This window comes from Quercus lobata, chromosome 5 (genome assembly GCF_001633185.2).
Source record: "Quercus lobata isolate SW786 chromosome 5, ValleyOak3.0 Primary Assembly, whole genome shotgun sequence".
Lineage (NCBI taxonomy): Eukaryota > Viridiplantae > Streptophyta > Magnoliopsida > Fagales > Fagaceae > Quercus > Quercus lobata.
Window position 1 is genome coordinate 20991225 of NC_044908.1, and position 14390 is coordinate 21005614.

The following is a 14390-nucleotide window of genomic DNA, read 5'->3' on the forward strand; positions in this document are numbered from 1 at the left end:
GTATAAGTGTTTGTGGGGTGTGGGGGGTAAGAGCCGGGATTCAAGTCTTCAGGAGAGAGTTTCACACACATATACACTTAGAATATGTTAGAATAGAATTTCTATCTTGTATCAGAAAAAAAAGAAAAAAAAAGGAGCAGTTTCCAGGTAAAATCATTCAGTGTCCTTCTAACTGCCTTCGCCACTGCCTTTGTCTTGCGGCCATTAGTGCGAGAGCTTCCTCGGTGTACTCTTCTCATCTCAGCATCTTGTGGGCTAGAACATCGACATTACTCCTCTGTCTCATCAGATCTAGAGAACTCTTGCTGCTCCTTGTTCCATCTTGACATTCATTGTTGCCATATCTGCTTCACTGGTGCATTGAGATCCAGTCAAAGCCCTTGTGATTATCATCATAGCCTTATCAACAGCGCCCGTGCATCTTCTTTGAACCACAAATGGTCTTCTCATGGCGGTGGCATAATCGACGTTGCTTTAATTCTCCATTGCGTCAAATCTTCTTGCCTTGGCGTCCAACGAATCCGAGCATTGGCGGCTTCGTCTGCAAACAACCTTGTTGAGTCGGCGCTAAGTCCAGAGCAAGTCATCGTGCACTGCTCTTCCTCTTAGCCTCCAACGGATTGCCCTTGCTGCCCTCGTTCCACAACCATAGGTGTGTAGCTTTGTTCGCGCATCCATCGTCTCCACCTCGCAGCTGTTGGCGCAGGAGCATAGAGATAGCCACATATGGATTCAAGCACCAATTAGCATTTCTTGGAGGCGATACCGTAGTGAGGTCTCTGTTTCAACTCTGAATTACGCTCTTCTTCTTTCAACGCCTTGCGGATTGAAGTACCAGCAGCTTCAACTTAGACCTTGTTGCAGCCGCCCTCTATTGTGAGTCGGTGTCCTCCGCGCCATGGTCCAGAACGAGTTATGGGGTTCTAATCTTCGACTCAGCATTCAAAGGATTCAAGCATCGGTGGTCCTCTCGCTGTCTCTGAGAGCTTCATCCGCTTAGCCATCTCACTGCCCTCATCTTTTGGCTATCGGCGTCTAAGCTTCGTGGCGTAGCCCTCTCACTGCTTTCATCTTGTGACTATCGGTGTAGCTCCCTTCGTATGTTTCGTTCTTAATCTCGCAGCTGTTGTTGCCAGATACAAACACCAATTGTTATCTCTTGGAGGCGCTACCGTAGTGAGATCTCCGAACCTCCTTCACGCGTCAGCACAAGAGAAGCAAGTTGAAGTGCTCAGTTTTTCGTTCTTATGAGCCGCATGTTTTCATTTTGAATATTTGCATACGCAGAGTTAAAGGAGGAGTTGCGCTATCCTTGAAGCTCCAAAAGCAATCGACTTGTGTTGATTCGAATTCACCTGAAGTGGACACCATATAAGAACAAGCACTGGTTTGTTAATTGTCTCCTTTTTGCTTCCACGTGACTATAGCGTTCTAGCCTTGTGGCCTTTATCACCAATGTTGCATGTGATAACCTTGGAGCATTGAACACATGGCCTAAAGCCTTAGCACCGCACGGACACATGGCTCCTAAATTTACTACTCCAATGCCACACCTAATAGCTAGAAGTTAAGAATATTAATGCATGGCTTTTACGCTTAGATGGTGGGCATGTCTATAGTCAGATATGAAAAGTCATTTGGACCAAGCAACATGCTTGACTGTGAACGCTCGCTTTGACTTGGATCGTAACCTCTACAAGATTGATTATTTTCAACTGGCTGCGGAGAAGAGAGTCGCTCTGGAAGCCTATTAGCAGCATCTCTTGGCGCTTGTCTTTACTTGGGTCTCGTGCTCCACTTGCTTGATATTTTCAAACGATCGTGGTCAAGTTGATGTTTTGCTTTTTCTTTCACTTGGATTGCAATCTCTATTATCTTTCTTCAAGCGATTGGATCAACTAATCAAGTAGATCTTCTGGCGTTTGTCCTCATCACTTGGATCATGAGCACCACCTTGTAAATTACTCGTCTGACTAGCTTGCTCCTTCGACATCACTGGCATGTCCAACAGCTGATCTAGACTTTGGTTGTGCACCTACCCTTGGTATACTCATGTGGTAATTTGATTTGATTTTTTTTTTTTTTTTTAAATGTATTTGTGAATGAACTTAGCAAGTTATACCAAGTTGCCTACGTACCCAATAAGAGATCAAATCATAACGTAGTTCAAGGTTTTTTTTTTTTTTTTTAGGTCGACCTTGAGGAATTTTTTTTTTTTTTTGTTTTTTTTGTTTTTTGTTGGGCAGTTTAAGCTCTTACCGAGGAACACATCATATTTTCAAACTTAGTGACGTTTTGCCTTTATGAGACTAACCATTTGCCCATCTTTGTCAACTATTTGGTAGGTACCATTGCTATTCACTTCTTGGAGAACATATGGACCACCCCATTTCAATGCAGACTTCTTGGACAACATATTGAATGATCGTCATGTTGCGAGTGCCAAATCTCCTACTTGAGAAGGATATGGACAAGCTCTTTTGCTAAATGATTTGGAAGTTTGAGGCTTTTCATCACATGCTTCTGACTTTTCAACTCTCAAGCCGTTAGTCCTTGTCTTGAAATAACTTTTGGGGAAGAAATCATGAAGGTTGATTGGAGAGTTGCTTCTTTGTTGCAACAATTTGTCGTCATGAACTTCTTTGCTTGGATTCCTTATCACCTTTTTGCGAGGCCTTCTAGGATTGCTCTTTTGATATTGCTTTTCTATGTGGATTATTTGTGACTTTGAGTTGCTTTTCTTCCTAGATTTCTTTCGAGTTACAAAAGCCCAAGTCTCATCTTCATTCATTAGCTTGCCTTTTATTTTAGCTTCATTCAGTGGGTCTGAGCATGGCATGTGAAACAACTCAATTGTTCCACATTGAATATGCTTGTCAGATGCCCCCAGTGTTGAAGCTAAAGGTGACCATGTCTTTGATGGAGTTTGTGACTTTATTAGAGCTGGGGATGTAGCAGTGATAGTTTGACTCAATCGTTTCATCTAGGTCCAAGAGGATTTTACCCTCTTTTGCAAGCCTTATGATGATATCTTTCAAAACAAAGCATTTCTCCACTGGGTGACTTACAACTCGATGGTATTTACAGTACTTTGGATTGTTTGTGTGACCCATTTCTTCTGGTCTTTTGCATTCTGGTAGCTTAATTATCTTCTTTTCCAAGAGGTCATCTAGCATTCCTGAAACATCAGAGTCTGGAAAAGGATATGTCCTTTCTTCCATCTCTCTTAAGGTGGGTTGACGCCTTTCCTTTTCTTGTGGTAGACTTGCGCTCTTCTTGTAATGAATAGGCTTTGTAGTGATGGCAAGAGACTCCTCAACAGTAGACTTGGAGTACTTGTCACCTCTCTTCATATCTTTATCAATGGGTAGGCCTTTTTCTCCACAGCTAGACAAGCTAAGCTCCATGTCATGTGCTCGAGTAGCAAGTTCTTCAAAGGTGCGAGGCTTGATTCCCTGAAGGATGTAAAGTAGTCCCCAATGCATGCCTTGGATGCACATTGCCACCCCAGATGCTTCTGAAAGACGATCTTTGCAATCAAGGCTTAAGGAACGCCAACGATTAATGTAGTTGACGATAGGTTCATCCTTTCATTGCCTCAAGTTTGTTAGTTCCATCATGCTTACTGTGCGAGTACTGTGATAGCGATTCAAAAACCCTTTTTCCATTTGCTCCTAACTGTCAATGGATTCAGGCTCAAGAATAGTGTACCAATCGAAGGCATTCCCTCGAAGGGAGCGGACAAACTGTTTCACAAGGAGATCTCCTTCTGTGCTAGCATTGTTACAAGTTTCGACGAAGTGGGCAATGTGTTGTTTGGAATTTCCCTTCACGTCAAACTGTTGAAACTTAGGAGGTTGATAGCTTGCAGGCATTCGTAAGTTGTCAACCCTCTTTGTGTATGGCTTTGAGTACATAAGAGAACTTTGAGGTGCGCCACCATATTGAGCTCGAATAGTATTTGCTATCATGTCTTGCAATTGTTGGACTGATAAAGAAGCGATGAAGGTAGAGCTTCCGTGTTGGTTGTTAGCCTTCTTTGGAGAGGATGTATGAGCCCCTTGCAACATATGTTGTTGAGTTTAAGATTGGCCATTGCTAGACTCCCCTCGATTCTGAACCTCAAGCTTGTTCATAAGGGTGGCTATTTGAAGGTCTTTCTCCTCCACAGTCTTGGTAAGTTTAGCGGTGGCATGTCCCATTTCAGCAATCTTTTCATCAATGGTAGTAGTCTTTGTCATCATGGTTGACATGAATATCGTACGAGATGAGCTTCTTGAGAATATTGAAGAGGTAACCTCTTGAGAGGATCCTGGGGAAGAACCTAGACACGAAGTAGTGCTTGACTTAGTTTTTAATGCAGAGTAGGATGATTTGGCCCCTATCACTAAGTCCTCTAGAGTGAATGTTGAATTTTCCTTCTTGGCGATGGTGTGCTTTCCTGCCCCTAAAGTGCTCAAGGAGATGAATGTCTTTGGTTGAGTTGAGGCATTGACGAGCTTGGTCATACGAGCTTTCCCATCGGCTTCTTGTGATGTGAAGAGTTCCATTGCCTTAGCTTTGTTTTGAGTCATGAGACTTGTAGAAGTACTACTGCATATTGACCCTTCAACGCTCTTGGTAGCATTCTTGGGCGTCTGAGACTTCTTTGAGGCCATTGATCTTGGTAGATTGGAGATTTGAAGATTTATAGGATGAAGAAAGAGATGAGAGGCAGAGTGCTCCCACTAGGCATGCCAGAAATTTGTACACATAATTTTCGTAAAAGATAAATCACACGATCACGAAATAGTGTAACAAATTATCAGCTTGTATTTGATTTGTATATATGTGAGTACAATCTTCTGTATGACTCTTTACAATGAAAGAATACAATAAAACTCCTCTGATTTGATCTCCAAGTAACTTTACGATTCGAAGGGTTATGAACCTTGATCTTGAATCGTACTTTGATGTCTCCAGTTGGTTGGATGTGTGATTAGATGTACTTGAGTTTTGATTTGAAGTTGAGGGCCGTTGATTTGATCTCAAACTGAATTGAAGGAAAATCTCTACTTTGATTTGAAGAAGTAGAAATGAGCCCTGATTTTGAGGGGGCAAGATTACTCTTTTGGACTTAGAGATGACTCTCTATTTTGGCAGAGTGTTAGTAGGATTTTTTTCTCTAAGTTTCTCCTCCCTTTTTTCATATGAGAAGCCTCTATTTATAGGCAACTTAATGGTCTTTAATTTGGAATTTTTTTACTATCAGCATTTATTGAGAGTTAATTACAAATTTTGAATTTAAATACAAATTTGACTTTAATTTTGGTCTTGCATTTAATGAGAACATTCCATATGAGTCTTTTCTTTTGAAGTTGCCACTTGGCCTTCTTCATTTGATGTTGTCATGTGGCTTGAATTCATTTGTTGACTGTCCACATCATCAATTATAACTTAATTTAATTAAAAAAAACATGATCATGATCAATTGGACGTCTATGAATGTATCATGAAATTTTGATGTCTACAGATATCATGATGAGATGTGTTAAATCTATCACATACTCCATTAAAATTAATAGGATACCTCGAGGCAAAATTATCCTAACTAGTGGCTTACGCCAAGGGGACCCAATTTCCTCTTATTTATTCTTTATTTGTGTAGAAGGGCTATCTGCTTTACTAAAGCAATCAGTGGAGCAGGGCTTATTGAAGGGGGTTGCACCAAGTACTAGGGGCCCAAAGATTTCACACATTTTCTTTGTAGATGACAATTTAATTTTTGTCAAGCTACTAGGGAGGATTGCACCATTTTAGTAAGGGTCTTAGAAACATATGTGCAAGCATCAGGCCACAATTAAATTGGGATAAAATGACACTCATTTTTAGTTGAAACACACTGCGAGATACACAGGAAGACATCAAGAACCGGTTTGGGGCCAAGATAATTTGCCGACATGAAAAATACTTAGGCCTCCCATCTCTGGTTGGAAAGAATAAGTGCAATACTTTTTAGTAGCTGATTGAGAGATTGGACACTAAATTATCTGGTTGGAAGGAGAAGCTTTTGTCGAATGCAGGAAAGGAAATCTATATATATATATCTAAAAGCTGAAGCGTAGTATTTATTGTTGCTATGCCTCAATTGAGCCATATCATCCAATCATTTCCATTTTCCTCTCTTATTTTTCACTTTTTTTTTTCTTATTAATTCTCAACTTATTGTTACACTTTCTCCGACATTTCCCTTTCTTTTACCTTTTCATCTCCCCATTGCTAAGATCACTCTTCCTTTATCACTTTATCTTCTTTTTATTTTTGGCTTTTCTTATTCCCATCTTCTTATTATAAATTTGCAATTCTTACTCCCATTTTATGTATAGTTTTCCTACACAAAAGGTTCTCTCTCTCTCTCTCTCTCTCAAATTTTTTTTTTTCATTTTTTTGTAGATTGTTTTTCTTGCATCTCTACTTCGATTGATTAATGTTTGTGTTCTTAAGAACTCTACTTTTGGTTGATGTGATTTAGTTTTTGTGTTTTTTAAGTTGTTATATATTTTTTTCTTTTCTTTGATTTTATACATGTTATCATATTGCATTATAAAGATAATATATAAAGATATAATGTTATGTATTACATTGTATGACATAGATAATTTAGTGTTTATTACTATATCTCTCATTTTTACTCTTTTTCATTGAGAATTTTATGAGGTACATTATCTTTTAAAATTTGAGCAAAAGAAGACTGACTATAGAGTTAAACTCAAAATAACGACAGTAGACTACTTCCATTGAAAATTTTCAATATATATTATGCACTGCAAAATACAGTAAGCAGACAACTCACATCAAATCCGCATCATTTGTAGAATCACAGATTAATTATATGAGCAGTACCCATCTAAAAGGTTGCTTAGTTTGTTCTCTGTATATATTCGTCTTAGAGTTCTCTGCCTATTTTAGCATCTCACTGGAGCAACAAACACCAAAGAGTCATATGTTTCAACTTGCAAAACAAAAATATGGTAGGCACCATATCACCCCACATTGGAAATCTTTCTTTCCTTCAATCCCTTGACTTTGCAAGTAAATTTTTCCACAGTGGAATTCCCTCAGAAGTCGGTTATTTTAAGATGAAATATTTCTAATGATGACTTTACACATTCTAATGATGAATTTACACATTCTAAAATAATAATTAAATACATGTAACTTACCAACTATAATAATTCTATTACGAGGAATGCTACATACACAAATTATTTTACAAACAGTTGATGTGGCATGCTCCACATTAGCGTTTTTAAAAACTAAAATGCCAGATAAGATATTATCAAATAGAAATTTAAAAAAAAAAGAAAAAAAGAAACCCAAACCCAAATCAGCTACTTCTATCCTAAACCCAAAACATATCAGACACAACACAAACCTCTCTGCCTCAAGATGGCGCGCTTTCCTCCCTCCTTGCCTCATTGGTGCCAACAACATCCTAAACAATACGTTCCGGCAAAAAACCCTGGCCTCAAGCTTCTCTCCCTCATGACGATGTTGCATCTCCTCTGCCTCTTCAGTCTCACACTCAAGTTAAAGAAATCTAATTTGTATCTGTAGCATTATTCTTCTATTATCATTATCACTGAAAACACGTAGTCATAAAATACGCTATATATCCACACAAAAAAGTAAGAATTCTTCAATAAACATATCATCCCCCCCCCCCCCTTTTTTAACATACCACTTTGCTGGCTGCAATCCATATTAAAACTCCAATATATTTACCGTTATATATATACACACACATCGAACATATTAAATATTAAAATATTCAATATTGGACATAAAAAAAACTCAATATTGCATTATGAGTTTATGACCTTACACGTTCTCTTGAACGATCATATGAACATTAAATTATTCTAAAGTGCATTATGACAAAATAAATTGTCATATGAACAAAATAGTAGAAAACACACCCACAAAGAAAATAAAAGAAGTTGTATTATTAATAAAAGTTTCTCTGCAACTAAGAAAGTTCCCCACACTCTTCTTAGGTAGTAGAATAGTTGTACCTTCTATGAAGGCTCTTTGTTTCTCCATGCACTAACAGTGTTAGTTCGGTGGCTAGTTGGGTTTTCTTCAAGGGAATAGGGAAACACTTTTTTCTTTCTTTAATTTTTCTACTGCCTAGAACAATTTGAGATAATGGAGGAATTATCACAGAGTTGGATGAAATTATCACTGTAGGAGAGAGAATGACCAGGATGTCAATTAGAAGAGGAATTTAGCTCAAAAGAACATATCATTACAGGTAAGTTTCTCACGAAAAGGGCTCTTAACATTGAGGCCATCGCAAAAACATTCACTCCATTGTGGCGCTCAAGAAATGGTTTCAAGATTAAAAACTTGGGAGATCATGTGGTACTGTTCATTTTTGAAAGTGAAACTGAAGTAGAGAAGGTCCTCAATACCGAACCATGGTGCTTTGATAAGCACTTGGTAATCATGCAGAAATACGATAATAGCATGGCCTCGAAAGAAACTAAATTTTGAGAAGACCCGTTTTTGGGTTCAGGTCGATGGACTCCCCTATAAGTTCATGAATGTTAAGGCAGTTGAGAAAATCTGTGAAGTTGTTGGACAAGTGATTCACTCTAACGATCCAGCTAAAACGAAGGGGGGTAATTTCATGAGGATTCGTGTGGAGATGGACATATTATTACCTCTTTGTCGTGGTAGAGTGGTGTCTATGGAGAATGTCAAAAAATCCTGGGTAACTTTTAAATACGAGCACCTTCCCAATATTTGCTATTGGTGTGGTAGAATGAATCACTCAGATCGTGATTGTGAAATTTGGCTGGAAAGCGAAGGTAGTTTAGCAGAAACACAAAAACAATTTGGGCCATCACTACATGCTCCACCATTTTTCCCGTCAAAACGGAATGTGGTGGCCGTCCCAGGATTTTTTAGTCAAAAACGCATAGCCTCTAAAGCGCAGCCAATGGAAGCCAGATCGGAGGAAGGTGGCGAAACCAACACTAATCCAAGTGTCAGGGAGGAGCCCATGGTGGTGCAAATTCTGGAATCAATGGACAGGGAAGTAAATGCTCAATTAAAGGGGAAAACCGTTAACATTAATGTCCCTTAATATTCAGAAAACGGTGACAAGGGTATTAAATTTCAAGACTCCATTAATTCCCCATAAAACTCGGACCAATTAAACGCAAAATTAATAGGGATTAATGATCCCAAAAATTTGATGATATGAGGTCATTACTCCCAACGGCACAGAGTGGAATTAATCCAATTTATGTTCCAATTAATTCCACCAATAGCAATCAAGAAGGAGAAGCGGCTCATACAAAAAAAAAAAAAAAAAGGAGTGGAATTAACCCTATTGCTAATGCTTTCACCTCGAACCCTAAGTCACGTAAGGAGCATGAAGTGGCTAGGGTAACAAAAAAAATAGGCACGTGGACTAGGTTGGACAGAGGCAAGGTCACACAGCAAACAACTTAGGCAACGTTCTCAGGTCCATGCAAACGAAACTTCTCAACAATTGATGATCATTCCGGTTTACCTTGCAACAAGAAACAGGTTTTAAAGAATGATGCCGAAATTTCTATTCAAATGGTGGAGGCTGGTGCTCAGCCCCGCTAGGAGCAATGAGTTGCCTAGGGTGGAACTGTTGTGGGCTTGGGAACCTACGTTCAGAGAAGGAGCTTGGTGTTTTCGTCCGGGCAAAAGATCCCTTTATCATGTTTTTAGCCGAGACATGGTCAGATGAAGCAAGGCTAAAAGATATTAAACGAAAATTGGAATTTGATTAGGTGTTTGTTGTGCCCTAAGAAAATAGGGGAGGAGGTTTGGCATTGTTTTGGAAAAATTCTATTGATGTTACAATGGAGACTTTCTCCAAAAACCATATTGATTCAATTATTAACAAAGGAAAGGAGGATGCATGGAGATTTACAGGTTTTTATAGGAAATCGATAACACATTTGAGGCATGAAGCTTGGGCGAAGTTAAGACATTTAAATTCTCGTTTTAACCTCCCTTGGCTTTGTGCAGGAGATTTTAACAAGATTTTGAGGAGCAATGAAAAACATGGAGGAAGCATGAGATCACAACCCCAAATGCAGTTTTTTCGAGATGTTGTTAGCCAATTATAAGTGGCTCACAAAATTTGCAGGGGCACGAGTTCATCACCTTCACTCGGATTCATCTGATCACCACCCACTCTTGATCACCCTCACAGATTTGGAGGTGGCTCATAAGAAGAAAATTTTTAGATTTAAGGAGATGTGGCTGTCTGACAAAGGTTGCTCTGATACAGTTGAAGCCGTGTGGCTGTCTAATGAATTTGATCCTTCCAACAATAGGATTCTTGGGAAAATTGAGAAGTGTGGTGTCAAACTCACCAAGTGGAGCCGTGAGAAGTTCGGTAATGTGAGGAATGAATTGGAAAAAAAGAGAAGACAACTAGCTGAGGCCAAAAGAATTGCAATGGAGTTGGGGCTAAACACTCGGGTGAGGGAATTGAAGAGTGAAATTGAAATTCTCTTAGATAGAGAGAACCGAATATGGTTACAACATTCCAAAACTCAATGGGCAGTACAAGGAGACCATAACACACGGTTTTTTCACAGCAAAGCAACCAACAAGTACCAGAAAAATTACATTCACAAGCTTAGAAATCTGATTGGGCAATGGAGTGCAAATAATGAGGAAGTGGCAGACATCATTATCCAATACTACAAAGAACTTTTCACCTCAGCTAATCCCATGTCTCCTGAAGAAGTTTTGCTAACCATTGAAACTCGGGTTAGTGCACAAATGAATGAAAAGCTATCAGCTGATTTCAAGGCTTGGGAAGTACATGAAGCAGTGAAACAGATGGCCCCTCTTAAGGCACCGGGCCTGGATGGAATGCCCCCAATCTTTTTCCAACACTTTTGGCCACTGGTTGGTGATTCGGTAATAGCCACTATCTTACAATTCCTTCATACAACCATGTTCCCATGTCATTTGAACCATACTTTCATCTCCCTAATCCCTAAAGTAAAAAACCTGGAATTAGTTTCCGAATTTAGACCTATAAGCCTTTGTAACGTACTGCATAAGATTTTTTCTAAAGTATTGGCTAATAGATTGAAGAAAGTTTTACCTACTCTCATAACGAAACATCAAAGTGCCTTTACAAAGAGTCGCCTTATCTCTAATAATGTTTTGGTTGCTTTTGAGAGTCTACATAGCATGCAGAATCACAAATCCAAAAAGGAGGGATATATGGTAGTTAAGTTGGACATGAGTAAGGTATATGACAGAGTAGAATGGTCTTTGTTGGAAGCAGTTATGAGGCAGATGGGTTTTACAGAAAGGTGGACAGTTGATGATGGTGGGTGTAAAAACAGTATCCTATTCCGTATTGGTGAATGGCGAGCCCAAAGGCATGATCAAGCCAACTCGAGGAATTAGGCAAGGAGATCCCCTTTCTCCTTTCCTATTCTTGTTGTACACTGAGGGACTGCATGATCTCTTTTCACAAGCAGTTAGCCAAGGAGAAATACATGGCTACTCACTTTGCAAAAATGGCCCCAAACTAACCTATCTTTTCTTTGTAGATGAAGGAATGTGACAAGTCTTGGAACTTTTGGATACCTATAGCAAATACTCGGGGCAACACATAAATAAAAGCAAAACCACCATTTTCTTTAGCAAGTCCACCACTTTGGAGAGAAAGCAATACATCAAGAATGCCCTAGGAGTTCCGGAAATTCGAAGCTATGAAAAGTATTTGGGGTCCTCTTTGATTGGGAGAAGGAAGAAAGCAAGTTTTGAATATATCAAGGAGAGAGTATGGAAAAAACTCCAAGGATGGGGGGAAAAATTGCTATCTCAAGCCGGGAGGGAAGTACTCATTAAGGTCGTTGTTCAAGCCATTCCCACCTACACTATGTCTTGCTTCAAACTTCCGGTGGGATTATGTGGTGAAATTGAGGGTCTTATTAGAAAATTTTGGTGGGGCCAAAGAGGAGATAGACGTAATATCCATTGGATAAAGTGGAGCACTATGTGTAAACCAAAAAGGGAGGGGGGTATGGGCTTCAAAGACTTGGCCTTGTTTAACGACGCTCTCCTAGCTAAACAGGCTTGGCGGCTCCTTCACAATGAAAACTCACTCTTCTATTGGGTTTTCAAAGCAAAGTTCTTCTCGAATCGTTCTATCTTGGCGCAGCATATTGAAGGGTAGGGAGGTTTTGAAAAAAGGAGGGAGATGGAAAGTGGGTAATGGCAAGGACATCAGCATTTGGAGTGATGCTTGGCTGCCCTCTATTTCTACACCAAGGGTCAGTAATTCAATGGGGATTGATTTTCCAGAAGTGAGGGTTAACTCCTTGATCAATGCTCAAACGCGAAACTGGGATTTGGACTTGCTGCAAGCTTTGTTCAAGCCTGAAGAGGTTCAGCTGATTCAGGCATTTCACTTGGTGATGTTTCAGCTAGAGATAGAATGATATGGCCTCATACACAATTTGGAACCTACACAGTTAAATCAGGATATAATCTACTATCAAAGGAGAAGGAAAATTTAGACCGTCATAATACTAATCCTGCTCTATCACAAAAACTATGGAAGACCATTTGGAGTCTCTTGGTACCACCAAAAGTCCGAAACTTTATGTGGAGGGTTGCAAAAAATGCCATCCCTATTAAAACTAACTTAGTCAAATGGTAGGTGCTTCAGGAAGAAATTTGTGATCATTGTAAGTCACATTTAGAGGACGTGGTTCATGCCTTGTGGCTGTGTCTGTGTTTGAACAAAGTTTGGGAAGTTGATACGGGTTGGAATTTCAGGAACATAGCCCGTTGGGATGACTTCCAAAAACTCATATTACATGTTGAAGAGGCCGGGCTAGACTTGGATTTGTTCGCCATGATCGTTTGGCTTTTGTGGCATTAGAGAAACTAGATCAGAGTTGGTAATTCAGCTACTTCACTCGGTCAAATAGTTGCCGGTGCTCGACAGCAGTTGTAAGATTATAACCGGATGCAATCATTTAAGCCAGCGACTGAGACGACCAATCTCCACACAGCAGTGACCTGGTCTCCTCCATGAGCTTCCTTCTTGAAGATTAATTACGACGTGGCAGTGTTTCGGGATTCAAACAGTGCAGGTTTAGGAGCTGTGGTCAGTAACAGTATGGGTGGGGTGCTTGCCTCACTAGCAGAGAACATTCCTCTTCCTCAGATAGTGGTAGACGTGGAGGCAGCAACTGTAAGAAGAGCCATCATGCTTGCAAGGGATCTCAATCTTAGCTCGATAGTTTTAGAGGGAGATTCGGAGATCATCACTAGAGCAATTCAAGCGGAGGAGCAGTCCCTAGCTTCCTATGGTAATCTCATTGAGGAGATTAGATTACATGTAGACTCTTTTCTCAATTTTAGAATTTTCCATGTTAAAAGAAAAAGGAACTCTGTAGCTCATAGCCTTGCTAGACATGTTAGCGGTTTAATAGTTTGGATGGAGGAGGTTCCATCCCACATTTTACCTATACTCTTAATTGAAGTTGGCTAACTTTACATATTAATAATAGTTGATTCAGTTTGATTCTCAAAAAAAAGAAAAAAAAAAAGAAAAAAAGAAAAAAGAAAATACACCAAGGGAGTTGATTCAGTACTGTACTGGTCGGTACGGCCAAAATATACCATACTGGCTAGCAATCCGATACGTTTGACCCCTCTGTTTCGTACCAGAAAAAATACCGGCCATACCAGCCAATTTCGGGCAATACTTGCCGGTATAGAAAAAAGTTTTTTATTTTTTATTTATTTATTTTTTAAAGTTTTGTAATTTTTGAATTTTTGTTAGGGCAGAATGGTAACTTATTTGCATTAACTTATTAGTATTATTTGTTTTCTTAGTAAGCAATGGTAACTTTTAAGCTTTCTATTTTTTATATTGTGTGTGTGTGTGTTTTTTTTTTTTTCTTTTAATTGATACTAAAGTCTAAAACCATGAATAATTAGTTCTGAATTGAGGAAATGTTTTATGGTAAACTTTTATATTTATTATAATACACACACACACACACACACACACACACACATATATTTATTTATTTATAAATATAAAAAATAGCGGTAAATCCGAAACGGTATATCGGTATCTGAAATATATCTTACCGCTGGCCAAACCGGTACAGCCTCTGGTATGGTATTGACTCTCTTGAAATACACCCATCAATAATCTCTGGATTTTCTTTACTGAGATTGAGATGTGATTTCTTTGATCAGAGATTGTTATTTAACAAAAAGTCATCATCACAATTTGGTAAGTAATGCGCTAACAATACTATCGATCTTCCCTCTATTTTGTTTTATTTTGGTGTATTTTAAATGTTTTC